The sequence below is a fragment of the Phyllostomus discolor genome, chromosome 12 (assembly GCF_004126475.2).
Source record: "Phyllostomus discolor isolate MPI-MPIP mPhyDis1 chromosome 12, mPhyDis1.pri.v3, whole genome shotgun sequence".
In the NCBI taxonomy this organism is placed as follows: domain Eukaryota; kingdom Metazoa; phylum Chordata; class Mammalia; order Chiroptera; family Phyllostomidae; genus Phyllostomus; species Phyllostomus discolor.
Genome location: NC_040914.2, coordinates 30,947,211 through 30,972,347, shown reverse-complemented (window position 1 = coordinate 30,972,347; position 25,137 = coordinate 30,947,211). Strand labels below are relative to the sequence as shown.

The window sequence follows — 25,137 nt, the reverse complement described above, 5'->3', positions numbered from 1 at the left end:
CTCCAAGCTGCCGTCCCTCCCCGGACACGCCCACCTCTCCCTCTGGCTGTCCACCCAACACCTAGCTGCTCCACGGTCCACCCACACCTAGTTGCAAGCTGCAAGTTAGTGCACTCTAACTTTTCCAGAAAACATGTGTATCACTTAGTCTGTGAGCCGATCCATCGCTGCCTGGAGCGTCTGCCTAAGTTCACCAAATATCCTTGAGCTCTGTCAAACCAACCCCTAGAAAATAAAGGCGGAGACCATGTTCCCGGTTCCTTGTCTCTCCATCAGGGGACAGTGTCCCACCTGGCCCCTGCTTTGCCTGACACTGTGTTGTGTCTTTCTTAATCTCCCGTCGCCCCCACTCAGGAACCCCGCCTCCGCGCTGGTCGTGACAGCAATGTATCCGAAGGAACCCGAGACGCTCATCGGAAAGAATGGATTCACCCGGATGTTCCTTGCAGCGTGATTGGCATCAGCGAAAATGTGGGCAGCGGCCCACGTGCCGTCAGGGGGAAAGGCGATGAATCAGCGCTGGGACATTCACACGACGGAACCCTACTCAGCGGTGAAAAAGAAGGACGTCTTCCCTTTGGCGACGGCACGGATGGACATGGACAGTAGTTGGCGAAGTCAAAGAAGGCAGTCGGAGCAAGACAAACACAATAGACGTCACTTCTATGAGTGGGGGAACCCCAAACTCCCACGGTTTATTTAGATAAACATGGTGCACGTGTTCTTCCATGGTTAAACTTCAGTGGCCTTCAAAACGCTCTCCATTGGATGCGATACACTTACGGAGGCTTCTTTCCCCTGCCCAAAACAGTTTTTTGACCTCGTTGACTTTGATGCCATTGAGTGCTCCTGCTGTTTTTCCTTTCACCTGTTCCACGTTGGGAAAACACTTCCCTTTGGGGACTTTTCTCAACGAGGGAAACGACAACAAGAACGACAACGTCACTCGGGGAGAGACTCGGTGATAAGGAGGCTGGGGCCCAGGGGTCAGGCCCTTTTCTATCAAAACCTGCTGAAGCCTCAGTGTGTTCTGGGCAGTCCGCTCGTAAATCACCCATCGTGAGACGGGTGTGAGCACAATGCCGCACCCTCCCTTCCAATAGTTTACTGTAGCCGAACGCAGCCTCTCCCAACGGCGCCAGGTGCTACGCAGATACAAATGGATTCTTAAAACAGCTGGGGGTGGGGTGGGGCAAAGCTGTACGACAAGGGGCCTGCCCTGCAGAAGATAATTCTGAATGTTTGGGATTCGCCCTCCCCCCTCGTATGTGGAATCTATTGAACAAAATAACTCACCAACAAAATAGAAGCAGACGCGTGGCTGTCACAGGGGCTGGGGCAGGCGAGCTGGTTGAGCATGAGAAGGGATTTGGGGGGCGGGGGGGGGGGGTGAGGGGCGGAACTTCACCGGCAGACGACAGCATGGTCGTTACAGGAGGGCGGAGGGAAACGGGGGTGGAGGGAGGCCCCGGCAGGGAAAGCGCGGGGGGCGGGGGGTGGGGTGGGGGGGGATAAATGGTGATGGGAAGAGACGTGACTTTCGGGCGGTGCAAACACAATACAATAGACGGGGGATGCAGGACAGAGTCGGACACCCGAAACCCATGTGATTTCATGAACTCGGTATCCCCCACACATTCCATGTTTGAAAGGGAGGAAAAGCCCTTCAACTCCAGGAAGGCCCACATGCAGCCCCCCACCCCCACCCTCCTGCCCACCCCCCTTGCTGGCCACTTACAGTTCACACCCCACGACCCCGTCTTTGTTTCTTGCCAGCACACGGTTCCCTAAACTTTCTTTGAGAGAGACTTCCAACCGTGCAAGGGAACCCTTTCGTTTCCCAGAGAGCCTATCTTTGGATAGGCGCGAGGATGCGCTCCAGAAACCTGGGCCGGGTCTTTTGGATGTTTCCTTTCGCCAGCCCGTCGGCACTGATGGACTGCGGGTGCCGAGGCGGGGACCCACCGCGCGCTCCTTTCCCTGTCTGGCGTCTGTCTGTGGGCGTAGGGAGAGGCCGAGACGGTAGGCTCGGTCTGCAGGCGGACGCCCCTCGAGCTTGCGAATCCCTCCCTGCTCCAGAGACCAGGTTCCTGGAAAGCAGGAACCCCGACTGGGGCTTCAGGTCTTGGGTGCGAGGAAGGGGCCGAGAGAGCCCGGCTCAGGTGTGCCCACCCGGAGGCACCCTACCCGCTGGGGCGTCTTCCCGCAGCCCATCTTGCTGGGCGTCCTGAGTCCAAAGGGACTTGGCCTCCGAGTGCATTGGAGGGCTGAGGCTGTGTCACGAGGCCGTGTCTGTCCGCAGGGAAACGAGGCAGGGATGGGCCCCGCTGGCGGGGACGTGCCCTTCCTCTCCCCTGCAGGTTGGAGTCGGGGACCAGGCCCGGCAGAGCTTCTCGGTTGGGGCAGTGAGCTGGACTTTGTTGGGGGACGTGGTCTGTGTGCTGATTCTCTGTCACTGGGGCCCCGTGCGTCGGGGCAAGCAAGAGGCGGTGCCTTCTTGAGAGAGGACGTGAGTGCGAGTGCTGGAGAACGACGTGCTTCGGGCTGAGGGCTGAACGGGTAGTCGAAAAGCCACCCAGTCACGGTCCGTGGGTGGCGACCGTGGCGGCGACGGGAAGCCAGCTCCCTTTGGGTTGGAGCTGGGGCCCTTGCTCAAACCATGCCAAAGAAGCACTTCAGAACGGATCGGAGACGGTACGCCTCAAAGGTCAAACGACGTCTGTCGGAAGCCATACAAGAGCATGCCCTCCCAACTTTGGGGGAGTCCAAAGTTTTAGGAGCAGAACACTGAAGCACGGGCAAGGCAAGGAATCGTCTGGACGTTATCCAACGAAGACGTGCTCGATGAGGACCCCAGCCCGCAGGGACCGTGTGTTGTGGCTGCAGCGAACAAATTCCCGAGGACCACGGAGATGGTGTGGGGAAAAAGGGACGGGCCGGCGGCGCGGCCACTCTCTCAAGGGGAGAGCGTCTCAGAGTGCCTTTGGCCACTCTTTCAAGAGAAGGGCACCCCGACCCTTGCCGTGACAAGCTTTGATTGCATTTTGGGGCACATTCCAATGAGTGTGGTCCCTGGACGCGGGCCCAGAGCCTGCACGGGGGACGGCCGGATCCCAGCACCGCGGGCAGGGCTTGGGGTCGCCGAGCCAACCTGGCCTAACGCTGGCCAACAGGACTGGGGGCTGGGGACCGGGGACCTGGGAGGACGGAGGGCCATTCCGGGGCGGTGGAGGGCCGGAGTGGGCCGGTCGGGCCGGGGGCGGGGGGGGGGGCGGGGGGGCTTGGGGGGGCGGGATGGGGGAGCTTCCACCCGGAGGCCACAGGTTGGGCGGCGCCCACGGACCCGGCCTGGGCGTGGCCTCCAGGCAGGCGGCCGCACCCAACAGGTGGGGCCCGAGAGCCCCCGGGCCAGGGAGCTCGCTGGGGGCCCGGTGCCCACTCGAGGAGGGCCCGGCGGGCCGGCTGGCGGGCCGCGGTCCCAAGCCGCGGCCGGGGAAGATGCAAAAGCAGGGCAAAAAAGCCTACAGCACCCGGTATTCCCAGGCGGTCTCCCATCCAAGTACTAACCAGGCCCGACCCTGCTTAGCTTCCGAGATCAGACGAGATCGGGCGCGTTCAGGGTGGTATGGCCGTAGACGACGGAGGCCGCCACCGGGAGCCTCAAGAGCCCGAGGAGCCCCGCGTCCGGGCCGCCGGCCCTCCCCGGCCCGCGCCCGTCCCCCTCCGGCGGGCCGTCCACCCGACACCCGGCTGCCCCGCGGGCCACCCCTTGCACACGCGGCGACCGGCCACGCTCCCCTGTTGCCGGGGCCGGCTCCCGGCCGGAGGCAGCCTGAAGGGTGCGGGGCGGTGCCGTGCGGGCGTCCGCGTCCTCCCACGGGCCGGGGGACGTGCGCCCCGGGCCCGCACGCGGGACGCTCCGTCCCTGCGCCGTGGTGGGCACGGCTTCCTGGCGCCCAGCGCTCCTGGGCGAACGCTGGCCACCGGGCCAGGGGGCTGGGGTCGGGGGTCCTGGGAAACGCGAGGGGCATTCCGGGGCCGTCGAGGCCCGGCGGGGGTGGCGGTGGGGGGTGGCGGGGTATCGGGGTGTGGGGAGGCGGGCGAGCCGGGGGCTTGCACCCGGAGGCCGCTGTGTGGGACACGCCCACGGACCGGTCCCGGGCGCGGCCTCCGGGCAGGGGGGCCCTGCCCAGCAGGTGGCGGCCGGGAGACCCGCGGGGAGCAGCGCGCTGCCAGGGAGCCTGCGGGGGGCCCCCGCGCCCGCTCGAGGAGGCGGCGGCCGGCCGCGGTCCGAAGCCGCGGCCGGGGAAGATGCAAAAGCAGGGCAAAAAGCCTACAGCACCCGGTATTCCCAGGCGGTCTCCCATCCAAGTACTAACCAGGCCCGACCCTGCTTAGCTTCCGAGATCAGACGAGATCGGGCGCGTTCAGGGTGGTATGGCCGTAGACGAGGGAGGCCGCCACCGGGAGCCTCAAGAGCCCGGGGAGCCCCGCGACCGGGCCGCCGGCCCTCCCCGGCCCGCGCCCGTCCCCCTCCGGCGGGCCGTCCACCCGCCACCCAGCTGCTCCGCGGGCCCCCCCCCCCCCCCATACATAGTCGCAAGCTGCAACTGGATGCGCCGGAACTTTGGCACACAGCACATGTAGCAGGTCCATAGCCTGGGAACCCATCAGTCCGTGCCTGCAGCGTCTGCCTGAGTTTGCCACATGTCCGTGAGCTCTGGCTAACCAACCAACCCCTAGAAAATAAAGGCGGAGACCATGTTCCCGGCTCCTTGTCTCTCCATCAGGGGACAGTGTCCCACCTGGCCCCTGCTTTGCCTGACACTGTGTTGTGTCTTTCTTAATCTCCCGTCGCCCCCACTCAGGAACCCCGCCTCCGCGCTGGTCGTGACAGCAATGTATCCGAAGGAACCCGAGACGCTCATCGGAAAGAATGGATTCACCCGGATGTTCCTTGCAGCGTGATTGGCATCAGCGAAAATGTGGGCAGCGGCCCACGTGCCGTCAGGGGGAAAGGCGATGAATCAGCGCTGGGACATTCACACGACGGAACCCTACTCAGCGGTGAAAAAGAAGGACGTCTTCCCTTTGGCGACGGCACGGATGGACATGGACAGTAGTTGGCGAAGTCAAAGAAGGCAGTCGGAGCAAGACAAACACAATAGACGTCACTTCTATGAGTGGGGGAACCCCAAACTCCCACGGTTTATTTAGATAAACATGGTGCACGTGTTCTTCCATGGTTAAACTTCAGTGGCCTTCAAAACGCTCTCCATTGGATGCGATACACTTACGGAGGCTTCTTTCCCCTGCCCAAAACAGTTTTTGGCCTCGTTGACTTTGATGCCATTGAGTGCTCCTGCTGTTTTTCCTTTCACCTGGTCCACGTTGGGAAAACACTTCCCTTTGGGGACTTTTCTCAACGAGGGAAACGACAACAAGAACGACAACGTCACTCGGGGAGAGACTCGGTGATAAGGAGGCTGGGGCCCAGGGGTCAGGCCCTTTTCTATCAAAACCTGCTGAAGCCTCAGTGTGTTCTGGGCAGTCCGCTCGTAAATCACCCATCGTGAGACGGGTGTGAGCACAATGCCCCACCCTCCCTTCCAACAGTTTACTGTAGCCGAACGCAGCCTCTCCCAACGGCGCCAGGTGCTACGCAGATACAAATGGATTCTTAAAACAGCTGGGGGTGGGGTGGGGCACAGCTGTACGACAAGGGGCCTGCCCTGCAGAAGATAATTCTGAATGTCTGGGATTCGCCCTCCCGCCTCGTATGTGGAATCTATTGAACAAAATAACTCACCAACAAAATAGAAGCAGACGCGTGGCTGTCACAGGGGCTGGGGCAGGCGAGCTGGTTGAGCATGAGAAGGGATTTGGGGGGCGGGGGGGGGGGGTGAGGGGCGGAACTTCACCGGCAGACGACAGCATGGTCGTTACAGGAGGGCGGAGGGAAACGGGGGTGGAGGGAGGCCCCGGCAGGGAAAGCGCGGGGGGCGGGGGGGTGGGGTGGGGGGGGATAAATGGTGATGGGAAGAGACGTGACTTTCGGGCGGTGCAAACACAATACAATAGACGGGGGATGCAGGACAGAGTCGGACACCCGAAACCCATGTGATTTCATGAACTCGGTATCCCCCACACATTCCATGTTTGAAAGGGAGGAAAAGCCCTTCAACTCCAGGAAGGCCCACATGCAGCCCCCCACCCCCACCCTCCTGCCCACCCCCCTTGCTGGCCACTTACAGTTCACACCCCACGACCCCGTCTTTGTTTCTTGCCAGCACACGGTTCCCTAAACTTTCTTGGAGAGAGACTTCCAACCGTGCAAGGGAACCCTTTCGTTTCCCAGAGAGCCCATCTTTGGATAGGCGCGAGGATGCGCTCCAGAAACCTGGGCCGGGTCTTTTGGATGTTTCCTTTCGCCAGCCCGTCGGCACTGATGGACTGCGGATGCCGAGGCGGGGACCCACAGCGCGCTCCTTTCCCTGTCTGGCGTCTGTCTGTGGGCGTAGGGAGAGGCCGAGACGGTAGGCTCGGTCTGCAGGCGGACGCCCCTCGAGCTTGCGAATCCCTCCCTGCTCCAGAGACCAGGTTCCTGGAAAGCAGGAACCCCGACTGGGGCTTCAGGTCTTGGGTGCGAGGAAGGGGCCGAGAGAGCCCGGCTCAGGTGTGCCCACCCGGAGGCACCCTACCCGCTGGGGCGTCTTCCCGCAGCCCATCTTGCTGGGTGTCCTGAGTCCAAAGGGACTTGCCTCCGAGTGCACTGGAGGGCTGAGGCTGTGTCACGAGGCCGTGTCTGTCCGCAGGGAAACGAGGCAGGGATGGGCCCCGCTGGCGGGGACGTGCCCTTCCTCTGCCCTGCAGGTTGGAGTCGGGGACCAGGCCCGGCAGAGCTTCTCGGTTTGGGCAGTGAGCTGGACTTTGTTGGGGGACGTGGTCTGTGTGCTGATTCTCTGTCACTGGGGCCCCGTGTGTCGGGGCAAGCAAGAGGCGGTGCCTTCTTGAGAGAGGACGTGAGTGCGAGTGCTGGAGAACGACGTGCTGTGGGCTGAAGGCTGAACGGGTAGTCGAAAAGCCACCCAGTGACGGTCCGTGGGTGGCGACCGTGGCGGCGACGGGAAGCCAGCTCCCTTTGGGTTGGAGCTGGGGCCCTTGCTCAAACCACGCCAAAGAAGCACTTCAGAACGGATCGTAGCCGGTAAGCCTCAAAGGTCAAACGACGTCTGTCGGAAGCCATAGAAGAGCGTGCCCTCCAAACTTTGGGGGAGTCCAAAGTTTTAGGAGCAGGACACTGAAGCACGAGCAAGCCAAGGAATCGTCTGGACCTTATCCAACGAAGACGTGCTCGATGAGGACCCCAGCCCGCAGGGACCGTGTGTTGTGGCTGCAGCGAACAAATTCCCGAGGACCACGGAGATCGTGTGGGGAAAAAGGGACGGCCCGGCGGCGCGGCCACTCTCTCAAGGGGAGAGCGTCTCAGAGTGCCTTGGCCACTCTTTCAAGAGAAGGGCACCCCGACCCTTGCCGGGACAAGCTTTGATTGCATTTTGGGGCACATTCCAATGAGCGTGGTCCCTGGACGCGGGCCCAGAGCCTGCACGGGGGACGCCCGGATCCCAGCACCGCGGGCAGGGCTCGGGGTCGCCGAGCGAACCTGGCCTAACGCTGGCCAACAGGACTGGGGGCTGGGGACCGGGGACCTGGGAGGACGGAGGGCCATTCCGGGGCGGTTGGAGGGCCGGAGAGGGCCGGTCGGGCCGGGGGGGACGGGGGGGGGGGCTTGGGGGGGCTTGGGGGGGCGTTGCTGGGGGGGCGGGATGGGGGAGCTTCCACCCGGAGGCCACAGGTTGGGACGCGCCCACGGACCCGGTCTGGGCGTGGCCTCCAGGCAGGCGGCCGCACCCAACAGGTGGGGCCCGAGAGCCCCCGGGCCAGGGAGCTCGCTGGGGGCCCGGTGCCCACTGGAGGAGGGCCCGGCGGGCCGGCTGGCGGGCCGCGGTCCCAAGCCGCGGCCGGGGAAGATGCAAAAGCAGGGCAAAAAAGCCTACAGCACCCGGTATTCCCAGGCGGTCTCCCATCCAAGTACTAACCAGGCCCGACCCTGCTTAGCTTCCGAGATCAGACGAGATCGGGCGCGTTCAGGGTGGTATGGCCGTAGACGACGGAGGCCGCCACCGGGAGCCTCAAGAGCCCGAGGAGCCCCGCGTCCGGGCCGCCGGCCCTCCCCGGCCCGCGCCCGTCCCCCTCCGGCGGGCCGTCCACCCGACACCCGGCTGCCCCGCGGGCCACCCCTTGCACACGCGGCGACCGGCCACGCTCCCCTGTTGCCGGGGCCGGCTCCCGGCCGGAGGCAGCCTCAAGGGTGCGGGGCGGTGCCGTGCGGGCGTCCGCGTCCTCCCACGGGCCCGGGGACGTGCGCCCCGGGCCCGCACGCGGGACGCTCCGTCCCTGCGCCGTGGTGGGCACGGCTTCCTGGCGCCCAGCGCTCCTGGGCGAACGCTGGCCACCGGGCCAGGGGGCTGGGGTCGGGGGCCCTGGGAAACGCGAGGGGCATTCCGGGGCCGTCGAGGCCCGGCGGGGGTGGCGGTGGGGGGTGGCGGGGTATCGGGGTGTGGGGAGGCGGGCGAGCCGGGGGCTTGCACCTCGAGGCCGCTGTGTGGGACACGCCCACGGACCGGTCCCGGGCGCGGCCTCCGGGCAGGGGGGCCCTGCCCAGCAGGTGGCGGCCGGGAGACCCGCGGGGAGCAGCGCGCTGCCAGGGAGCCTGCGGAGGGGCAGCGCGCCCGCTCGAGGAGGAGGCGGCGGCCGGCCGCGGTCCGAAGCCGCGGCCGGGGAAGATGCAAAAGCAGGGCAAAAAGCCTACAGCACCCGGTATTCCCAGGCGGTCTCCCATCCAAGTACTAACCAGGCCCGACCCTGCTTAGCTTCCGAGATCAGACGAGATCGGGCGCGTTCAGGGTGGTATGGCCGTAGACGAGGGAGGCCGCCACCGGGAGCCTCAAGAGCCCGGGGAGCCCCGCGACCGGGCCGCGGGCCCTCCCCGGCCCGCGCCCGTCCCCCTCCGGCGGGCCGTCCACCCGCCACCCAGCTGCTCCGCGGGCCCCCCCCCCCCCCATACATAGTCGCAAGCTGCAACTGGATGCGCCGGAACTTTGGCACACAGCACATGTAGCAGGTCCATAGCCTGGGAACCCATCAGTCCGTGCCTGCAGCGTCTGCCTGAGTTTGCCACATGTCCGTGAGCTCTGGCTAACCAACCAACCCCTAGAAAATAAAGGCGGAGACCATGTTCCCGGCTCCTTGTCTCTCCATCAGGGGACAGTGTCCCACCTGGCCCCTGCTTTGCCTGACACTGTGTTGTGTCTTTCTTAATCTCCCGTCGCCCCCACTCAGGAACCCCGCCTCCGCGCTGGTCGTGACAGCAATGTATCCGAAGGAACCCGAGACGCTCATCGGAAAGAATGGATTCACCCGGATGTTCCTTGCAGCGTGATTGGCATCAGCGAAAATGTGGGCAGCGGCCCACGTGCCGTCAGGGGGAAAGGCGATGAATCAGCGCTGGGACATTCACACGACGGAACCCTACTCAGCGGTGAAAAAGAAGGACGTCTTCCCTTTGGCGACGGCACGGATGGACATGGACAGTAGTTGGCGAAGTCAAAGAAGGCAGTCGGAGCAAGACAAACACAATAGACGTCACTTCTATGAGTGGGGGAACCCCAAACTCCCACGGTTTATTTAGATAAACATGGTGCACGTGTTCTTCCATGGTTAAACTTCAGTGGCCTTCAAAACGCTCTCCATTGGATGCGATACACTTACGGAGGCTTCTTTCCCCTGCCCAAAACAGTTTTTGGCCTCGTTGACTTTGATGCCATTGAGTGCTCCTGCTGTTTTTCCTTTCACCTGTTCCACGTTGGGAAAACACTTCCCTTTGGGGACTTTTCTCAACGAGGGAAACGACAACAAGAACGACAACGTCACTCGGGGAGAGACTCGGTGATAAGGAGGCTGGGGCCCAGGGGTCAGGCCCTTTTCTATCAAAACCTGCTGAAGCCTCAGTGTGTTCTGGGCAGTCCGCTCGTAAATCACCCATCGTGAGACGGGTGTGAGCACAATGCCGCACCCTCCCTTCCAATAGTTTACTGTAGCCGAACGCAGCCTCTCCCAACGGCGCCAGGTGCTACGCAGATACAAATGGATTCTTAAAACAGCTGGGGGTGGGGTGGGGCAAAGCTGTACGACAAGGGGCCTGCCCTGCAGAAGATAATTCTGAATGTTTGGGATTCGCCCTCCCCCCTCGTATGTGGAATCTATTGAACAAAATAACTCACCAACAAAATAGAAGCAGACGCGTGGCTGTCACAGGGGCTGGGGCAGGCGAGCTGGTTGAGCATGAGAAGGGATTTGGGGGGCGGGGGGGGGGGGTGAGGGGCGGAACTTCACCGGCAGACGACAGCATGGTCGTTACAGGAGGGCGGAGGGAAACGGGGGTGGAGGGAGGCCCCGGCAGGGAAAGCGCGGGGGGCGGGGGGGGGGGGGGGGGGGGGATAAATGGTGATGGGAAGAGACGTGACTTTCGGGCGGTGCAAACACAATACAATAGACGGGGGATGCAGGACAGAGTCGGACACCCGAAACCCATGTGATTTCATGAACTCGGTATCCCCCACACATTCCATGTTTGAAAGGGAGGAAAAGCCCTTCAACTCCAGGAAGGCCCACATGCAGCCCCCCACCCCCACCCTCCTGCCCACCCCCCTTGCTGGCCACTTACAGTTCACACCCCACGACCCCGTCTTTGTTTCTTGCCAGCACACGGTTCCCTAAACTTTCTTGGAGAGAGACTTCCAACCGTGCAAGGGAACCCTTTCGTTTCCCAGAGAGCCCATCTTTGGATAGGCGCGAGGATGCGCTCCAGAAACCTGGGCCGGGTCTTTTGGATGTTTCCTTTCGCCAGCCCGTCGGCACTGATGGACTGCGGATGCCGAGGCGGGGACCCACAGCGCGCTCCTTTCCCTGTCTGGCGTCTGTCTGTGGGCGTAGGGAGAGGCCGAGACGGTAGGCTCGGTCTGCAGGCGGACGCCCCTCGAGCTTGCGAATCCCTCCCTGCTCCAGAGACCAGGTTCCTGGAAAGCAGGAACCCCGACTGGGGCTTCAGGTCTTGGGTGCGAGGAAGGGGCCGAGAGAGCCCGGCTCAGGTGTGCCCACCCGGAGGCACCCTACCCGCTGGGGCGTCTTCCCGCAGCCCATCTTGCTGGGTGTCCTGAGTCCAAAGGGACTTGCCCTCCGAGTGCACTGGAGGGCTGAGGCTGTGTCACGAGGCCGTGTCTGTCCGCAGGGAAACGAGGCAGGGATGGGCCCCGCTGGCGGGGACGTGCCCTTCCTCTGCCCTGCAGGTTGGAGTCGGGGACCAGGCCCGGCAGAGCTTCTCGGTTTGGGCAGTGAGCTGGACTTTGTTGGGGGACGTGGTCTGTGTGCTGATTCTCTGTCACTGGGGCCCCGTGTGTCGGGGCAAGCAAGAGGCGGTGCCTTCTTGAGAGAGGACGTGAGTGCGAGTGCTGGAGAACGACGTGCTGTGGGCTGAAGGCTGAACGGGTAGTCGAAAAGCCACCCAGTGACGGTCCGTGGGTGGCGACCGTGGCGGCGACGGGAAGCCAGCTCCCTTTGGGTTGGAGCTGGGGCCCTTGCTCAAACCACGCCAAAGAAGCACTTCAGAACGGATCGTAGCCGGTAAGCCTCAAAGGTCAAACGACGTCTGTCGGAAGCCATAGAAGAGCGTGCCCTCCAAACTTTGGGGGAGTCCAAAGTTTTAGGAGCAGGACACTGAAGCACGAGCAAGCCAAGGAATCGTCTGGACCTTATCCAACGAAGACGTGCTCGATGAGGACCCCAGCCCGCAGGGACCGTGTGTTGTGGCTGCAGCGAACAAATTCCCGAGGACCACGGAGATCGTGTGGGGAAAAAGGGACGGCCCGGCGGCGCGGCCACTCTCTCAAGGGGAGAGCGTCTCAGAGTGCCTTGGCCACTCTTTCAAGAGAAGGGCACCCCGACCCTTGCCGGGACAAGCTTTGATTGCATTTTGGGGCACATTCCAATGAGCGTGGTCCCTGGACGCGGGCCCAGAGCCTGCACGGGGGACGCCCGGATCCCAGCACCGCGGGCAGGGCTCGGGGTCGCCGAGCGAACCTGGCCTAACGCTGGCCAACAGGACTGGGGGCTGGGGACCGGGGACCTGGGAGGACGGAGGGCCATTCCGGGGCGGTTGGAGGGCCGGAGAGGGCCGGTCGGGCCGGGGGGGACGGGGGGGGGGGGCTTGGGGGGGCTTGGGGGGGCGTTGCTGGGGGGGCGGGATGGGGGAGCTTCCACCCGGAGGCCACAGGTTGGGACGCGCCCACGGACCCGGTCTGGGCGTGGCCTCCAGGCAGGCGGCCGCACCCAACAGGTGGGGCCCGAGAGCCCCCGGGCCAGGGAGCTCGCTGGGGGCCCGGTGCCCACTGGAGGAGGGCCCGGCGGGCCGGCTGGCGGGCCGCGGTCCCAAGCCGCGGCCGGGGAAGATGCAAAAGCAGGGCAAAAAAGCCTACAGCACCCGGTATTCCCAGGCGGTCTCCCATCCAAGTACTAACCAGGCCCGACCCTGCTTAGCTTCCGAGATCAGACGAGATCGGGCGCGTTCAGGGTGGTATGGCCGTAGACGAGGGAGGCCGCCACCGGGAGCCTCAAGAGCCCGAGGAGCCCCGCGTCCGGGCCGCCGGCCCTCCCCGGCCCGCGCCCGTCCCCCTCCGGCGGGCCGTCCACCCGACACCCGGCTGCCCCGCGGGCCACCCCTTGCACACGCGGCGACCGGCCACGCTCCCCTGTTGCCGGGGCCGGCTCCCGGCCGGAGGCAGCCTGAAGGGTGCGGGGCGGTGCCGTGCGGGCGTCCGCGTCCTCCCACGGGCCGGGGGACGTGCGCCCCGGGCCCGCACGCGGGACGCTCCGTCCCTGCGCCGTGGTGGGCACGGCTTCCTGGCGCCCAGCGCTCCTGGGCGAACGCTGGCCACCGGGCCAGGGGGCTGGGGTCGGGGGTCCTGGGAAACGCGAGGGGCATTCCGGGGCCGTCGAGGCCCGGCGGGGGTGGCGGTGGGGGGTGGCGGGGTATCGGGGTGTGGGGAGGCGGGCGAGCCGGGGGCTTGCACCCGGAGGCCGCTGTGTGGGACACGCCCACGGACCGGTCCCGGGCGCGGCCTCCGGGCAGGGGGGCCCTGCCCAGCAGGTGGCGGCCGGGAGACCCGCGGGGAGCAGCGCGCTGCCAGGGAGCCTGCGGGGGGCCCCCGCGCCCGCTCGAGGAGGCGGCGGCCGGCCGCGGTCCGAAGCCGCGGCCGGGGAAGATGCAAAAGCAGGGCAAAAAGCCTACAGCACCCGGTATTCCCAGGCGGTCTCCCATCCAAGTACTAACCAGGCCCGACCCTGCTTAGCTTCCGAGATCAGACGAGATCGGGCGCGTTCAGGGTGGTATGGCCGTAGACGAGGGAGGCCGCCACCGGGAGCCTCAAGAGCCCGGGGAGCCCCGCGACCGGGCCGCCGGCCCTCCCCGGCCCGCGCCCGTCCCCCTCCGGCGGGCCGTCCACCCGCCACCCAGCTGCTCCGCGGGCCCCCCCCCCCCCCCCCCATACATAGTCGCAAGCTGCAACTGGATGCGCCGGAACTTTGGCACACAGCACATGTAGCAGGTCCATAGCCTGGGAACCCATCAGTCCGTGCCTGCAGCGTCTGCCTGAGTTTGCCACATGTCCGTGAGCTCTGGCTAACCAACCAACCCCTAGAAAATAAAGGCGGAGACCATGTTCCCGGCTCCTTGTCTCTCCATCAGGGGACAGTGTCCCACCTGGCCCCTGCTTTGCCTGACACTGTGTTGTGTCTTTCTTAATCTCCCGTCGCCCCCACTCAGGAACCCCGCCTCCGCGCTGGTCGTGACAGCAATGTATCCGAAGGAACCCGAGACGCTCATCGGAAAGAATGGATTCACCCGGATGTTCCTTGCAGCGTGATTGGCATCAGCGAAAATGTGGGCAGCGGCCCACGTGCCGTCAGGGGGAAAGGCGATGAATCAGCGCTGGGACATTCACACGACGGAACCCTACTCAGCGGTGAAAAAGAAGGACGTCTTCCCTTTGGCGACGGCACGGATGGACATGGACAGTAGTTGGCGAAGTCAAAGAAGGCAGTCGGAGCAAGACAAACACAATAGACGTCACTTCTATGAGTGGGGGAACCCCAAACTCCCACGGTTTATTTAGATAAACATGGTGCACGTGTTCTTCCATGGTTAAACTTCAGTGGCCTTCAAAACGCTCTCCATTGGATGCGATACACTTACGGAGGCTTCTTTCCCCTGCCCAAAACAGTTTTTGACCTCGTTGACTTTGATGCCATTGAGTGCTCCTGCTGTTTTTCCTTTCACCTGTTCCACGTTGGGAAAATATTTCCCTTTGGGGAGTTTTCTCAATGAGGGAAACAACAACAAGAAGAAGAACAAGAACAACAACGACAACGTCACTTGGGGAGAGATTCGGAGATAAGGAGTGTGGCACCCAGGTTTCAGGCCATTTTTTGTCAAAAACTGCTGCACCCTCAGTGTGTTCTGGGCAGTTCCCTCATAAATCAACCGTCCTGAGATTGGTATGTACTAGCCCTAATCCTAACCCTCACTGTGCTGCTAGCCTCAGCCGTAGAGTTGGACAGAATCATAACTCTAGAGCTACGTCTAAACGTAGTTTTGATCCTGGCCGTATGCATAATGCTCACCAAGCCCTAATCCTAACCATGACACTAATCGTAACTCAAGCCCTAGACCTAACTCCAACTCTAACCCTAACCTGAGCACTAGCCATATTTTTAACCCTGACACTAACCCTTGACCTATCCATAGCAATAACTCTAACCCTAATCCAAGCATAAACGTTACCCTAACTTATACCCTACCCCTAGCTCCAACCATAACCCTAACCCTATGGGTAGCCTTTAAACTAACCCTAGCTATAGCCTTAACCCTAACTCTAGCCATAACCTTTAACCCTAGACCCAGTCCGAGCCCTAACTCCAACACTAACCTTAGCCCTAGGAGTACACCTAACACTAACCTTATCCTGATCCCTAACTCTATACCAATCCTATCTCTTAGCCTTGCTCTAGCCCCAGCCCTAGACATAGCCAGAAACCTAAAAATAAACTAATTCTAAGTATTAGCCCTAACCATAACCCAAACCCTAACCCTAATCCTAACCCTAGCCCTAACCCTAACCCTAACCCCAACCCTAACCAAAGCCCTAACTCTTACGTTAACCCCAACCCTTACTCTAGCCCTAGCCTAGCTGTAGCCCTTGCCTGAAATGTAACCCTAACAACATCACTAGCTCTAACCCTGATCCTAGCCCCAACCGAAACACTAGTCCTAACTATAATCTCAAACCTAACTCTAACCCTAAACCTAGCCCTAACACTAACCCTAACCCTAGTCATACCCCTAACCCCAACCCCAACCAACACCCCAACCCTAACTGTAACCCTAGCACTGACTTAGCCATAACCCTAACCCTAAACGTAAACATAGCTCTAGTCCTAACTCTAACCCTAACCCCAACCCCCACTCAAATCCAACTCTAACCCTATCCCTAACCCTAGCACTAGCTCTAACCCTACCCCTAATCCTAACCCTAGCCCTAACAATAACCCTAACACAAGCTCTAGCCCTAGCCCTAATCCTATTTGTAACCCTAACTCTAACACTAACCCTAATCCTAAAACTATCCCTAGCCCTAACGCTAGCCCAAACCCAAACCCTAATTCTAACCCAAGTGCTAACCAGAGCCCTATACCTAACACTAAACCTAGCCCTAGCCCTAATCCTAACTTTATCCTAACTCTAACCTTAAACCTATCCCTAATACTATCCCTAGCCCTAACTCTAGTCTTAGCACTAACCCTAATCCTATCCCTATCCCTAACCCCAATTCTAAACCTAACCCTAGCCCTACCCCAACCCAAACCCTACTCCAAGCACTAGCCCTAGAACTACACCCAACCGTAACCCTAGCCCTAACTCTAACCCTAGCCATGACCCTAGCCCTAACCATAACAGTAGCCCTGTCCCTCACCCTATCCCTAACCCTCACACTAACACTAGCCCCAGACCTAACTATAACCCTAACCCTAACTGAAGCCCTATCTATAACCTTAACCCTAACACTAACCCTAGAGCTAGCCCTAGCACTAACCCTAACCATAGCCCTAACACTAGCCCTAGCCCTAACACTAGCTCTAACAGTAGCCCTAACTCTAAAGCTAACTTTAATCCTAAACTAGCCTTAACCCTAATAGGAACCCTAGGCCTAACCCTAGTCAAAACTCTAAACCTAACACTACACCTAACCCTAAGTGTAGCCCTAGCCATAGCCTAATCTAGCCATAGCCTAACCTGAGCCTAATCCTAACCATAATCCTAACCACAACCCCACCAAAAATCAAAACAAAATCTAACCCTAAAGCTAACCCTACCCCAGCCCTAGCCTTAACCCTAACCTTAACTGTAAACCAAACTCTAACCCTAACCCTAATCCTAACCTGAGCCTTGACCCAGACCCTGAACCTGAAACTGACCCTGATCTGACCCTAGACCTAAAACTTACCCTAAACCTAGCCCTATCCCTAACTCTAATCGTAGTTCTTACCATAACCCTAGCCCTATTTCTCTCAGTAACCCTAACCCTAACCCTAAATGTAAACTTAAACCTAAACCTAACCCTAGCATTATCCCTAACCTTAACCCTAACTCTACCCCAAGAGCAACCTAATCCCCAACCCCAAGGCCAACTCTAACCCTAACCCTACCATGAGCCCTAGCCTTCCTCAACCCTCACAGAAACACTAGCCCTAACCTAGCCTTAGCTATAGCCCTAGTCCTAGCCCTAGCCCTAATTCTAACCATAACCCTAACACTACCCCAACCCTAACCCTAACCCTAAACCTATCCCAAACCCTAGCACTAGCCGTATCCTGAGCCCTAGCCCTACACCTAACAGCAAACCCAACCCAAACCCCAGCACTAACCCTAACCCTAAATTTAGCCCTGGGTCTAACCTTAACTCTAATCTGAAACCTATTCCTAACCCTAGCCATAGCTGTAGCAATAAACCTAACCCTAAACCTGACCCTAACCCTAGCCCTAAACCTAATGCTAGCCCTACCCCTAGCCCTACCCATAGCCTGAAACTTAACCCAAGCCCTAACCCTTACCCTGACTGAAACCCTTACCCTAACCCTAGCCCTAAGCCTAAAACTAACCTAACTATAACCGTAACCGTTACCCTAGCCCTAAACCTAACCCTAGCCCAAGATGTAGCCCTAGCACTAGACCTAACCCTAACCCTAGTCCTAACAGTAATCCTACTCCTAACACTAACCCCAACCCTAACCCTAGCCCTAGTCCTAACCCTAGCCCTAGCCCTAGTTCTAACCCTAACACTAACCCTAGCCCAAGATGTAGCCCTAGCACTAACCCTAACCTTAAGCCTAACTCTAACCCTAGCACGAACCCTAACCCTAGGTTTAGCCCTAATCCTAACTGTAAGCCTAAACTTGACCCTAACCCTGGCCCTAGCCCTAACCCTAGGCCCAACCCTAACCCTAACCTTAACCCTAGATTTAGCCCTAGCCCTAACTCTGGCCCTCATACTAACCGTAGACCTAGGCCAAGCCCTAGATCTAGCCCCAACCCTAACCCTAACCCTAGCCTCAGCGCTAACCCTAATTGTAACCCTAACCCTAACCCTAACCCTAGCTGTAGCCCTAGCCGTAGCTGTAGCTCTAGGCATACCTGTAGCCCTAGTCGTAGCCTTAGCCCTAACCATAACCCTAACCTTAACTGCAGCCCTCGCCATAGCCCTAACCTTATCCTGGTCCTGACATTGACCCTAACCTTAATCCTAGCTCCAGCCCTAGCCTTAACCATAACCCTAACACTAACCATAATTCTTACCCTAACCCTAACCCTTACCCGAAATCTAGCCTTTACCCTAGCCCTATCCTCAACCCTAACCCTAAGCCTAACCTTAATCCTAACCCTAGCCCTAGCCTTAGCCCTAGTTCTAGCCATAACCCAAGCCTTATCCATATGCCTAACCCTACCACTAACCCTAGTGCTAACCCTAACCTTAACCCGAGCCCTATCCCTAACCCTAGGCCTAACCCTAATCCTGACCCTTAACCCTAACACTGACCCTACCCTGACACAAACCTTAAAGCTAAACCTATCCCTAGCCCTAACCCTAAAGCTAACCCTAGTCCTAGCGTGAGCCCTAGCCCTAGACCTAACCCTAGCCCTAACCCTAACCGTAAACCTAGCCCTATCCCTATCCCTTGCCTTAGCCCTAGCCCTAGCTCTAAATGTAGCCCCAGCCATACCCTAATCCTAACCCTAACGTTAACCCTAACACTAACCCTAGCACTAGTCCTAAACCTAATCCTAACCCTAATCCTAGCCCTAACCCTAACTCTAAACCTAGCCCTATCTGTATCCCTAGCCCTAGTCCTAACCCTAACCCTAAACCTAACCATATCACTAAACCTAACCCTAGCCCTAACACTAACCTCAATTTATAACCCAAACCCCTAACCCCAATGTTAAATCCTAACCCCAAACCTACCCCTAGCCTAAACCTAATTCTAACTCCTAACCCTAACCCTAACTCCAACCCCAATCCCAAACCCAACCTTAGCCCTAACCCTAACCCTAAACATAACCCTAGCCCCAGTCCTGGCCCTAACGCTAACCCTAAACCTAAACCTAGCCCTAACATTAACCCTAACCTAACTCTAAACCTAAAACTAGCCCTAATCCTAGCCCTGAACCTAGCCCTAACCCTAAACATAACCCTAACCCTAGCCCTTGCCCTAACCCTAGCCTCAACCCTAACCCTAACACTAGCCCTAGGCCTAACCCTAACCCTGACCCTAGCCCTAGTCCTAGCCCTAGCCCTAGGCCCAGCCCTAACCATAATGCTAACCCTAACCCTAACCTTAACTGTAGCCCTAACCCTAACACTAACCTAATCTAACGCAAGCCCTAAACCAAACCCTAACCCTAACCCTAGCCATAATCCTAACCATAGCCCTAACCGTAACCCTAACCCTAATCCTAGACCTAGCCCTAGCCCTACTTAGAGCTCCCCCACTGACACAGATGAGAATAAGTCTACCAAGACATGATAGTTTTGGGGGGAAGAAAGGTGCCCAATATCTCCGAAGAGAAGAATTTCAAACACATTCTTCCATGCATCTTTATTGAGTTCACCTCACACAGAGATAGGTAGTGTGCAGGCAAAGCCCATTAATTACTGTCCATAAAGCTGCAGCCCTGAAAAACTGACATCAATTTTAGATACAGTTGAAGAAACCAAGGGATTGGCTCTGGTCAGGGTCACCTTGACCTCAAGTGTGTGACTCAAAGCAACGGAGAACAGCAAGCCTCAAAGGAAACAATGAATAGTCTTTCTCTGGTCTGATTTGCCCCTTGGAGCTGTCTGTTCCAGTACAAGGCCACAGCTGCCTTTGGGAGTGTTTTCAGGCTGAGTCAGACAGGCAGAGCAAAGCAGCCAAGAGATTAGGAGGCTTTTTCCAGATAGAGTGAAGACTCAGGCTAGGACAAAGCCAAGGGGTGAGGGGCTTTCTGCCCCTTCCTTATAGACCCGTCAGTTCTTCCCTGATGGCCCTTCACAAAAGTGCCTGTCATAGGTTTTCCCCCACTTAAGGAACATTATCTATCATTGGCTATCCAGTCATCTTCCCTGGCCAAGCAGGAGCATATGAGGAAGGCAGGGGCTGTGCTCCTGCCATGAAGAAGTGCTCTGTGTCCTTAGTGGCTCATGGCCCCAACACATTTTCACTCAGATCTAGCCATGGTACCTTTCTGTCAGTTAAGGAGGCTACAGTCCCTGAAACCAGGCAGGACACTTCCCAACACCAGAGCTCTTTGAGAAGCTCCACACCCAAAGAGCACCCAGAGCCCTGCAGTCTAAGAGTCCTTCTCAAGTGCACATGTGCAGTCAATTCTTTGAGAAAGCGGGATGGGTGGATTCAGGCCTATGTGGCCTTAACCTAAATCTTGCACAGGAAGCCCCAGGGGACTGCAGAGAAGGGGATTTAGAAACTAGTCAAGGGTTAAGGCTCTGCAGTAACTCAAAGGAGACTTCCAAGCTAGCAAAGCTCAGGAAAACGCAACCTCGTTGTTCCTACTGGATGACGAGGTCTGGAGATTTACTGAACGAATGAAGACTTACCATTCTAAACAAAACTCTTTATTCTCTTCACCATTACTGCATAATTCTAAGATCCAAAAACCTTGTCATACAAAGAAATGAGGAATATTTTCTATCAGCAAAACTGGCCTTATTGATTGTTTTGAAGAAGGGGTTTTTACATCTGAGCTTCAGTACAAAACAGCCTGAGCTTCAGTACAAAACAGCTTGAGTATGGCTTTGTTTCTGCTGACTATCTTTCTCTAAATAGTATAATTGTTCCTCTTTTGATGACATGAGGACCGTACCTGTGGTGAAGACTGATGGCAAATGGTATATTGTGGTAATTACTCTGAGAGTAAGACAAGACTGATGGAGATTTTTGATACCCCTGTAGATCTGTTGAGGGGGGCTCATCAAATTTTTATCTTTCAAATGTTTACATCCAGTCCAATAGGCCCTCCAGAAATGTTTATTAACAAATGAAATGAACACTTTCCTTTGCTGTGTTGTTTACTGAGGCCTTGGACTTCAAACTGACCATGTGGATGTAGCAGCTGTCTCGCTCTAAAGGAACATTTGATCTTATGAAAATGCTCCACTTTCTGGGGCATATACCTCAGACCAATTTCGCTTCAGCTCTGAACTCTGTCTCACGCTAACTTTGCGCTGGCCAGGTGAGCAGTGATGCTTCCTACAGTCAGCAGCTGTGCAGGGCCATCAGTGCTGGCACTGTAGTGGGACTGAGCTAGGGGAGGCTGGAGGGAGTTGGTACAGTTTGGTGTCTGAGTGCTTTGTTTCCATGATGTGGCTGAAGTATAGGCTGCAATGTTTTCTGTTTATATTTCTCTTTTCATTATTCTTTGTTGTGACACACCATTAAGAATCTCTCTTAATAGTGAGGCCATGTGGCTATTTTCTCCACTCAGGAGTTATCCCCTTTGGTGAGAGCAGGCTGAAGCAGTTTGCTGGAAACATTTTCAAATCTCCACCAAACTACTAATGCTAATTCAATGACACGCTGGTAGGCTTACTTTCCTTATGTGCTGATACTTTGTTAGCAGCTTTCGATTATATTCACAAAGAATCAAAAAAGAATCAGGCAGGCAGGACATTATTTGCTCTGTTAAAATGGAGATTGAAAGTAATAAAGAGCATTGTCTAAGTTCCTGTGCTGAAAGAGAAATTTCTGGTCCATATATGGTATCTTTTCTAACAGGATGGAAAACAGATAGATGAATATATAAGTAGATAAATACAAGTATGTTCTGTCCCTCATACTTATTCAAACATTCTTCAGAACACTTCTAAAAGATGCCTCAGAAATGTTTTCTTCATTCTATAGATCGTGGGACAGTTTGGACAGGGTAAAAATGAAATAATTTGTCTACCAGCATATTAACAGAGAAGCTGTTTTTGGAGAATGCATTCTTCTACAGGATGTACTGAGATAGAAGAATGTTGTTTCTACAGACCTCAGTGCTCAGAATGAACGAAAACACAGTCACATGCTTCTCTACACACACTGGGATAGAAATAGCCAACCTGAGCCATGGTTGCCTCAAAAGGGTTTTTAATGAATTCAGACCTGAGACCTAAAAGGGTGGTGAGAACGGCTTGTTGATATTTATGGAAAAATTGATGAAGTATGTGCAAAGTCCTGGACTACCAAAGAGGAGGACAGACACAAGGCCATTGGTTGCTTGTTTGTAACACTGGGAATTTGCTGAAATAATAGTACATGTGACATTATGAATTGTCTACCAGGCCTACAAGAATAGAAAGTAGAAATTTATAGGGACTTTGTTTTGCACTGCTTCATTTTCTTTGCCAGCATCTAGCACATTGTCTTGCAGATAGTAGATATATATTAACAATACTGAATGAAAGAAAAAATATCAAGGTACATGAAATGTTCTATAACCAGCTCCTGACTCCGAAGGTGAATTAAGAGACACCTAGCACAGGTGAAAAGTTTTCCCGGAGAATGGGACCAACCCAGGCTTTTGGATCTTGGACCTCTGGTTTTTTCCAGTGCACCATCCTGCCTTCTGGTGGTTCAGTTGAGAAGAATTGGTTGAGCTTCTTTGAAAAGCACAGGTTCTTTCAGAGAGACTTACTTTCATTTTGAATTGCACATTCTAAGGTGCAAAGATTCACTTATAAAGATTCTTATATGTGGAGAATCTTTAGACCATGAAGTTACAATAAAACCACCACCCTACAAAAAAAAAAAAAGTGAAAGAAAAGAGATATTATCGGCATACAGGAGAAAACCAAACATAAAATGCCTTTTGTGTAAGCTTTCAACTAATATGAGAGTACAACTTAGAGCAAAAGAAAACAAGACCACACACGATTTTAAAGTGGGCAAAAGATTTGAAGAGATATTTTACTAGAAGCCACTGTGAAGTTCCCCAAAACAAGAAACAATAGGAGGAACTTGATTTGTTGCAAAGTTGAAGGAAAGAACCCTAGAAGATTATCCCCACTTGGAGGAAAACAACTGAACTTGTAATTGCATCCCCTTAAGGTGCGTACCTAAAAATGAGGCTAAGTTGGGCACTGCGTCCTCACTCAAAAACTGGACCATAGGGCTATTCAGGTTGGTGCTCCATGCTCTGTCCCATGTATCCCTGGAACTCTTTTTGAAAAAATGTCATTGATTTTTTTGCAAGAGGGAAAGGGAAGGAGAAAGAAGGGAGAGAAACAACAATGTGTGGTTTCCTCTCTCCCTTCCCCTACTGGGGACCTGACCCATACTCACACAGTACACTTGGAATGGAAACAGGGAGCCTTTGGCTTACAGGCCCAAGCTCAGTCCACTGAGCTACACCAGCCAGGACTATCCTCCTAACACTTCTACATCTCTTTTTCTGCATCACATTCACGAGTTGACAGACAAAGGTTGTTAGGAGATATGTTCTCATTCACTCCCTAACATGCCCTGAGGAAATGGTTTTTAACATCACCCTCATTGTGCTTGTTTGGAGACTGGGAAGGCCCTGAATGGCACAAAGTCTTCCTCAGGATACAAAACTGGTAAGAAAAGGATTTCTGAAGCCAGCTTTCTCCCCTAAGCTAAGGACCTGATACATTCCCAGGGGGTTGTGGAGAGGACTGTGTTAGGTATCAGTGTACAGATACCTAAGAGAGGAGGGTGAGTACTCTGTAGCTCACAGGGGACTTTGAAAGGCTCTGGTTGGAAAAAGGGGCTCAGGTCATAGAACCTTGAAGGGACGACCTCACTTCCTTGGTGACAGACCCCCAGGAGAAATTAGAACTCTTGTAACTAGGCACACACATTCTAGAGACAACTGCCTATCCAGGTCAGTTGACTGTCCACGGTCAGGAGACAAGGATGTCTCTGTGTTGTTTCCCGCTTTCAAGGCCCAAGAAAGGCTCTACGCCCAAGAAAGTCAAGAAGGAGAAAAGTTTTTCTTCCTTTCGAGGCTGGCGAAACAGGGGCCATGAAAAACACGTTTCACCATCTGGCAAGATAGACCCTGAGGTAATGATGGTCACCCTAGGGCCGGCCCATGACAACCAGGCCCCCACTAGGATTTCACTTGGACCTCATCACACCCCTTGCCTCTCTTCCTGCAAATATGTGTGTTTGGAGGGGGACGGTAAGGTCATCAGGATGAGGGGTGCTCATTCTGGATAAAAGATGGTTGTTAGGGGCGAGAAACCTGAAGGGGCTTTCCTGGTCCTACTCCAGGCCATGGCGGCTACAATGAGAAGGTGAGTGTTGGAGATCAAGCTCTTGTACTGACTGGGCCCTCAAGGTGTCATTTGATTTCTACCCAGATTGGTGGTGTCTTCAGGTGCTTCTCACTGCATCCTCATGCAGGCAGTATAAAGTGCAGTGGGAATATCCCCAAGGGGCAATGCCAGAGAGGGAAACACTTGATTCTTTATTGTGCTTGGTCTCTGCAGAAGTCTACCGAGAAAATCATCGAGTTGGATGATGGGTTCACGTATGTCCCCAAGCCCTGTGTTGGAGAAGTGCAGCAGACAAGAAACACAGTCCCCTGCCAGTCAGAGGTGAGAGCTGGCCCACACCGAGGTCCCTGAGAGGAACACGGTGGGATCAAACCCTAAAATGAAATCTGTGGGTTTGAGCATTTCACACAGCCTCTCCCTAATTCCCCTTGACCTCCAATCCTACTACCTGGTTTCTGGTAGGGTAGAAATCCATTCTTCACGTTTGTTAGAGTGGTGGAGGAAAAAGAGTCCTCTTGTTCCATTTTACTTGTTTTGATTGTTTAACGACATCTGTAATATGTATCTTGTGGAGTAGTCACCTGTACTGTCCTTGAACATCTTCAAGTCTACACATCATAACACATACAGCATGAGTTTTTTTTTAAAACAACAAACCAACCAACGTGGGAGGGATGTACATATTTGAAAATATTTGTCTGCACCTTGGCATCTGACAAAATACACAAATCATTTTAATCCAGCCAAATCAGCAGCTAATGTCCTATACTTCTCAATATTACCCTATAAAGAAGGCAATTTTCCTGAGTGATTCAGCCTTTTCCTCTTGTTACACCTTGACATGATGCCATTGGGCTGTGATATCAGCAGTGTGACCAGGAACAGCCCCGAGGTGTCCTGATAGACTGTGTCCTAGTTTGCTAGGTCTCCATTGCACAGGACCACAGAGTGTGTGGAAGGTTACTGAGGACTGGTGGCTCAGTCCCCGGCTCTGTCTTTCCAGATCCTTCATGATGACATCCTTGAGGTGCTGGAGCACAAGGCCCACTTTAACATCTACAGGGTCAAGGTGCAGGTGCACCAGACCGACACCACCATCAAGCCATCGTCTCAGGTGAGAGCTGGGCCA

At 56.4% G+C, this 25,137-nt stretch overlaps 6 non-coding genes across 6 annotated transcripts; all 6 read right to left on the bottom strand.

The window, feature by feature from the left end:
- Positions 1–3,518: 3,518 nt before the first annotated feature.
- On the bottom strand, positions 3,519–3,637 carry LOC114489806. Its single transcript, XR_003683883.1, has one exon. It is a non-coding gene; the product is annotated as a 5S ribosomal RNA (ribosomal RNA).
- Positions 3,638–4,330: 693 nt separating this feature from the next.
- Positions 4,331–4,449, bottom strand: LOC114489811. Its single transcript, XR_003683886.1, has one exon. It is a non-coding gene; the product is annotated as a 5S ribosomal RNA (ribosomal RNA).
- A 3,601-nt stretch (positions 4,450–8,050) lies between these two features.
- Positions 8,051–8,169, bottom strand: LOC114489822. Its single transcript, XR_003683897.1, has one exon. It is a non-coding gene; the product is annotated as a 5S ribosomal RNA (ribosomal RNA).
- Positions 8,170–8,865: 696 nt separating this feature from the next.
- On the bottom strand, positions 8,866–8,984 carry LOC114489833. The gene has a single exon (XR_003683908.1). It is a non-coding gene; the product is annotated as a 5S ribosomal RNA (ribosomal RNA).
- Positions 8,985–12,586: 3,602 nt separating this feature from the next.
- LOC114489845 lies at positions 12,587–12,705 on the bottom strand. Its single transcript, XR_003683919.1, has one exon. It is a non-coding gene; the product is annotated as a 5S ribosomal RNA (ribosomal RNA).
- A 693-nt stretch (positions 12,706–13,398) lies between these two features.
- On the bottom strand, positions 13,399–13,517 carry LOC114489807. Its single transcript, XR_003683884.1, has one exon. It is a non-coding gene; the product is annotated as a 5S ribosomal RNA (ribosomal RNA).
- Between the last annotated feature and the right edge of the window lie 11,620 nt (positions 13,518–25,137).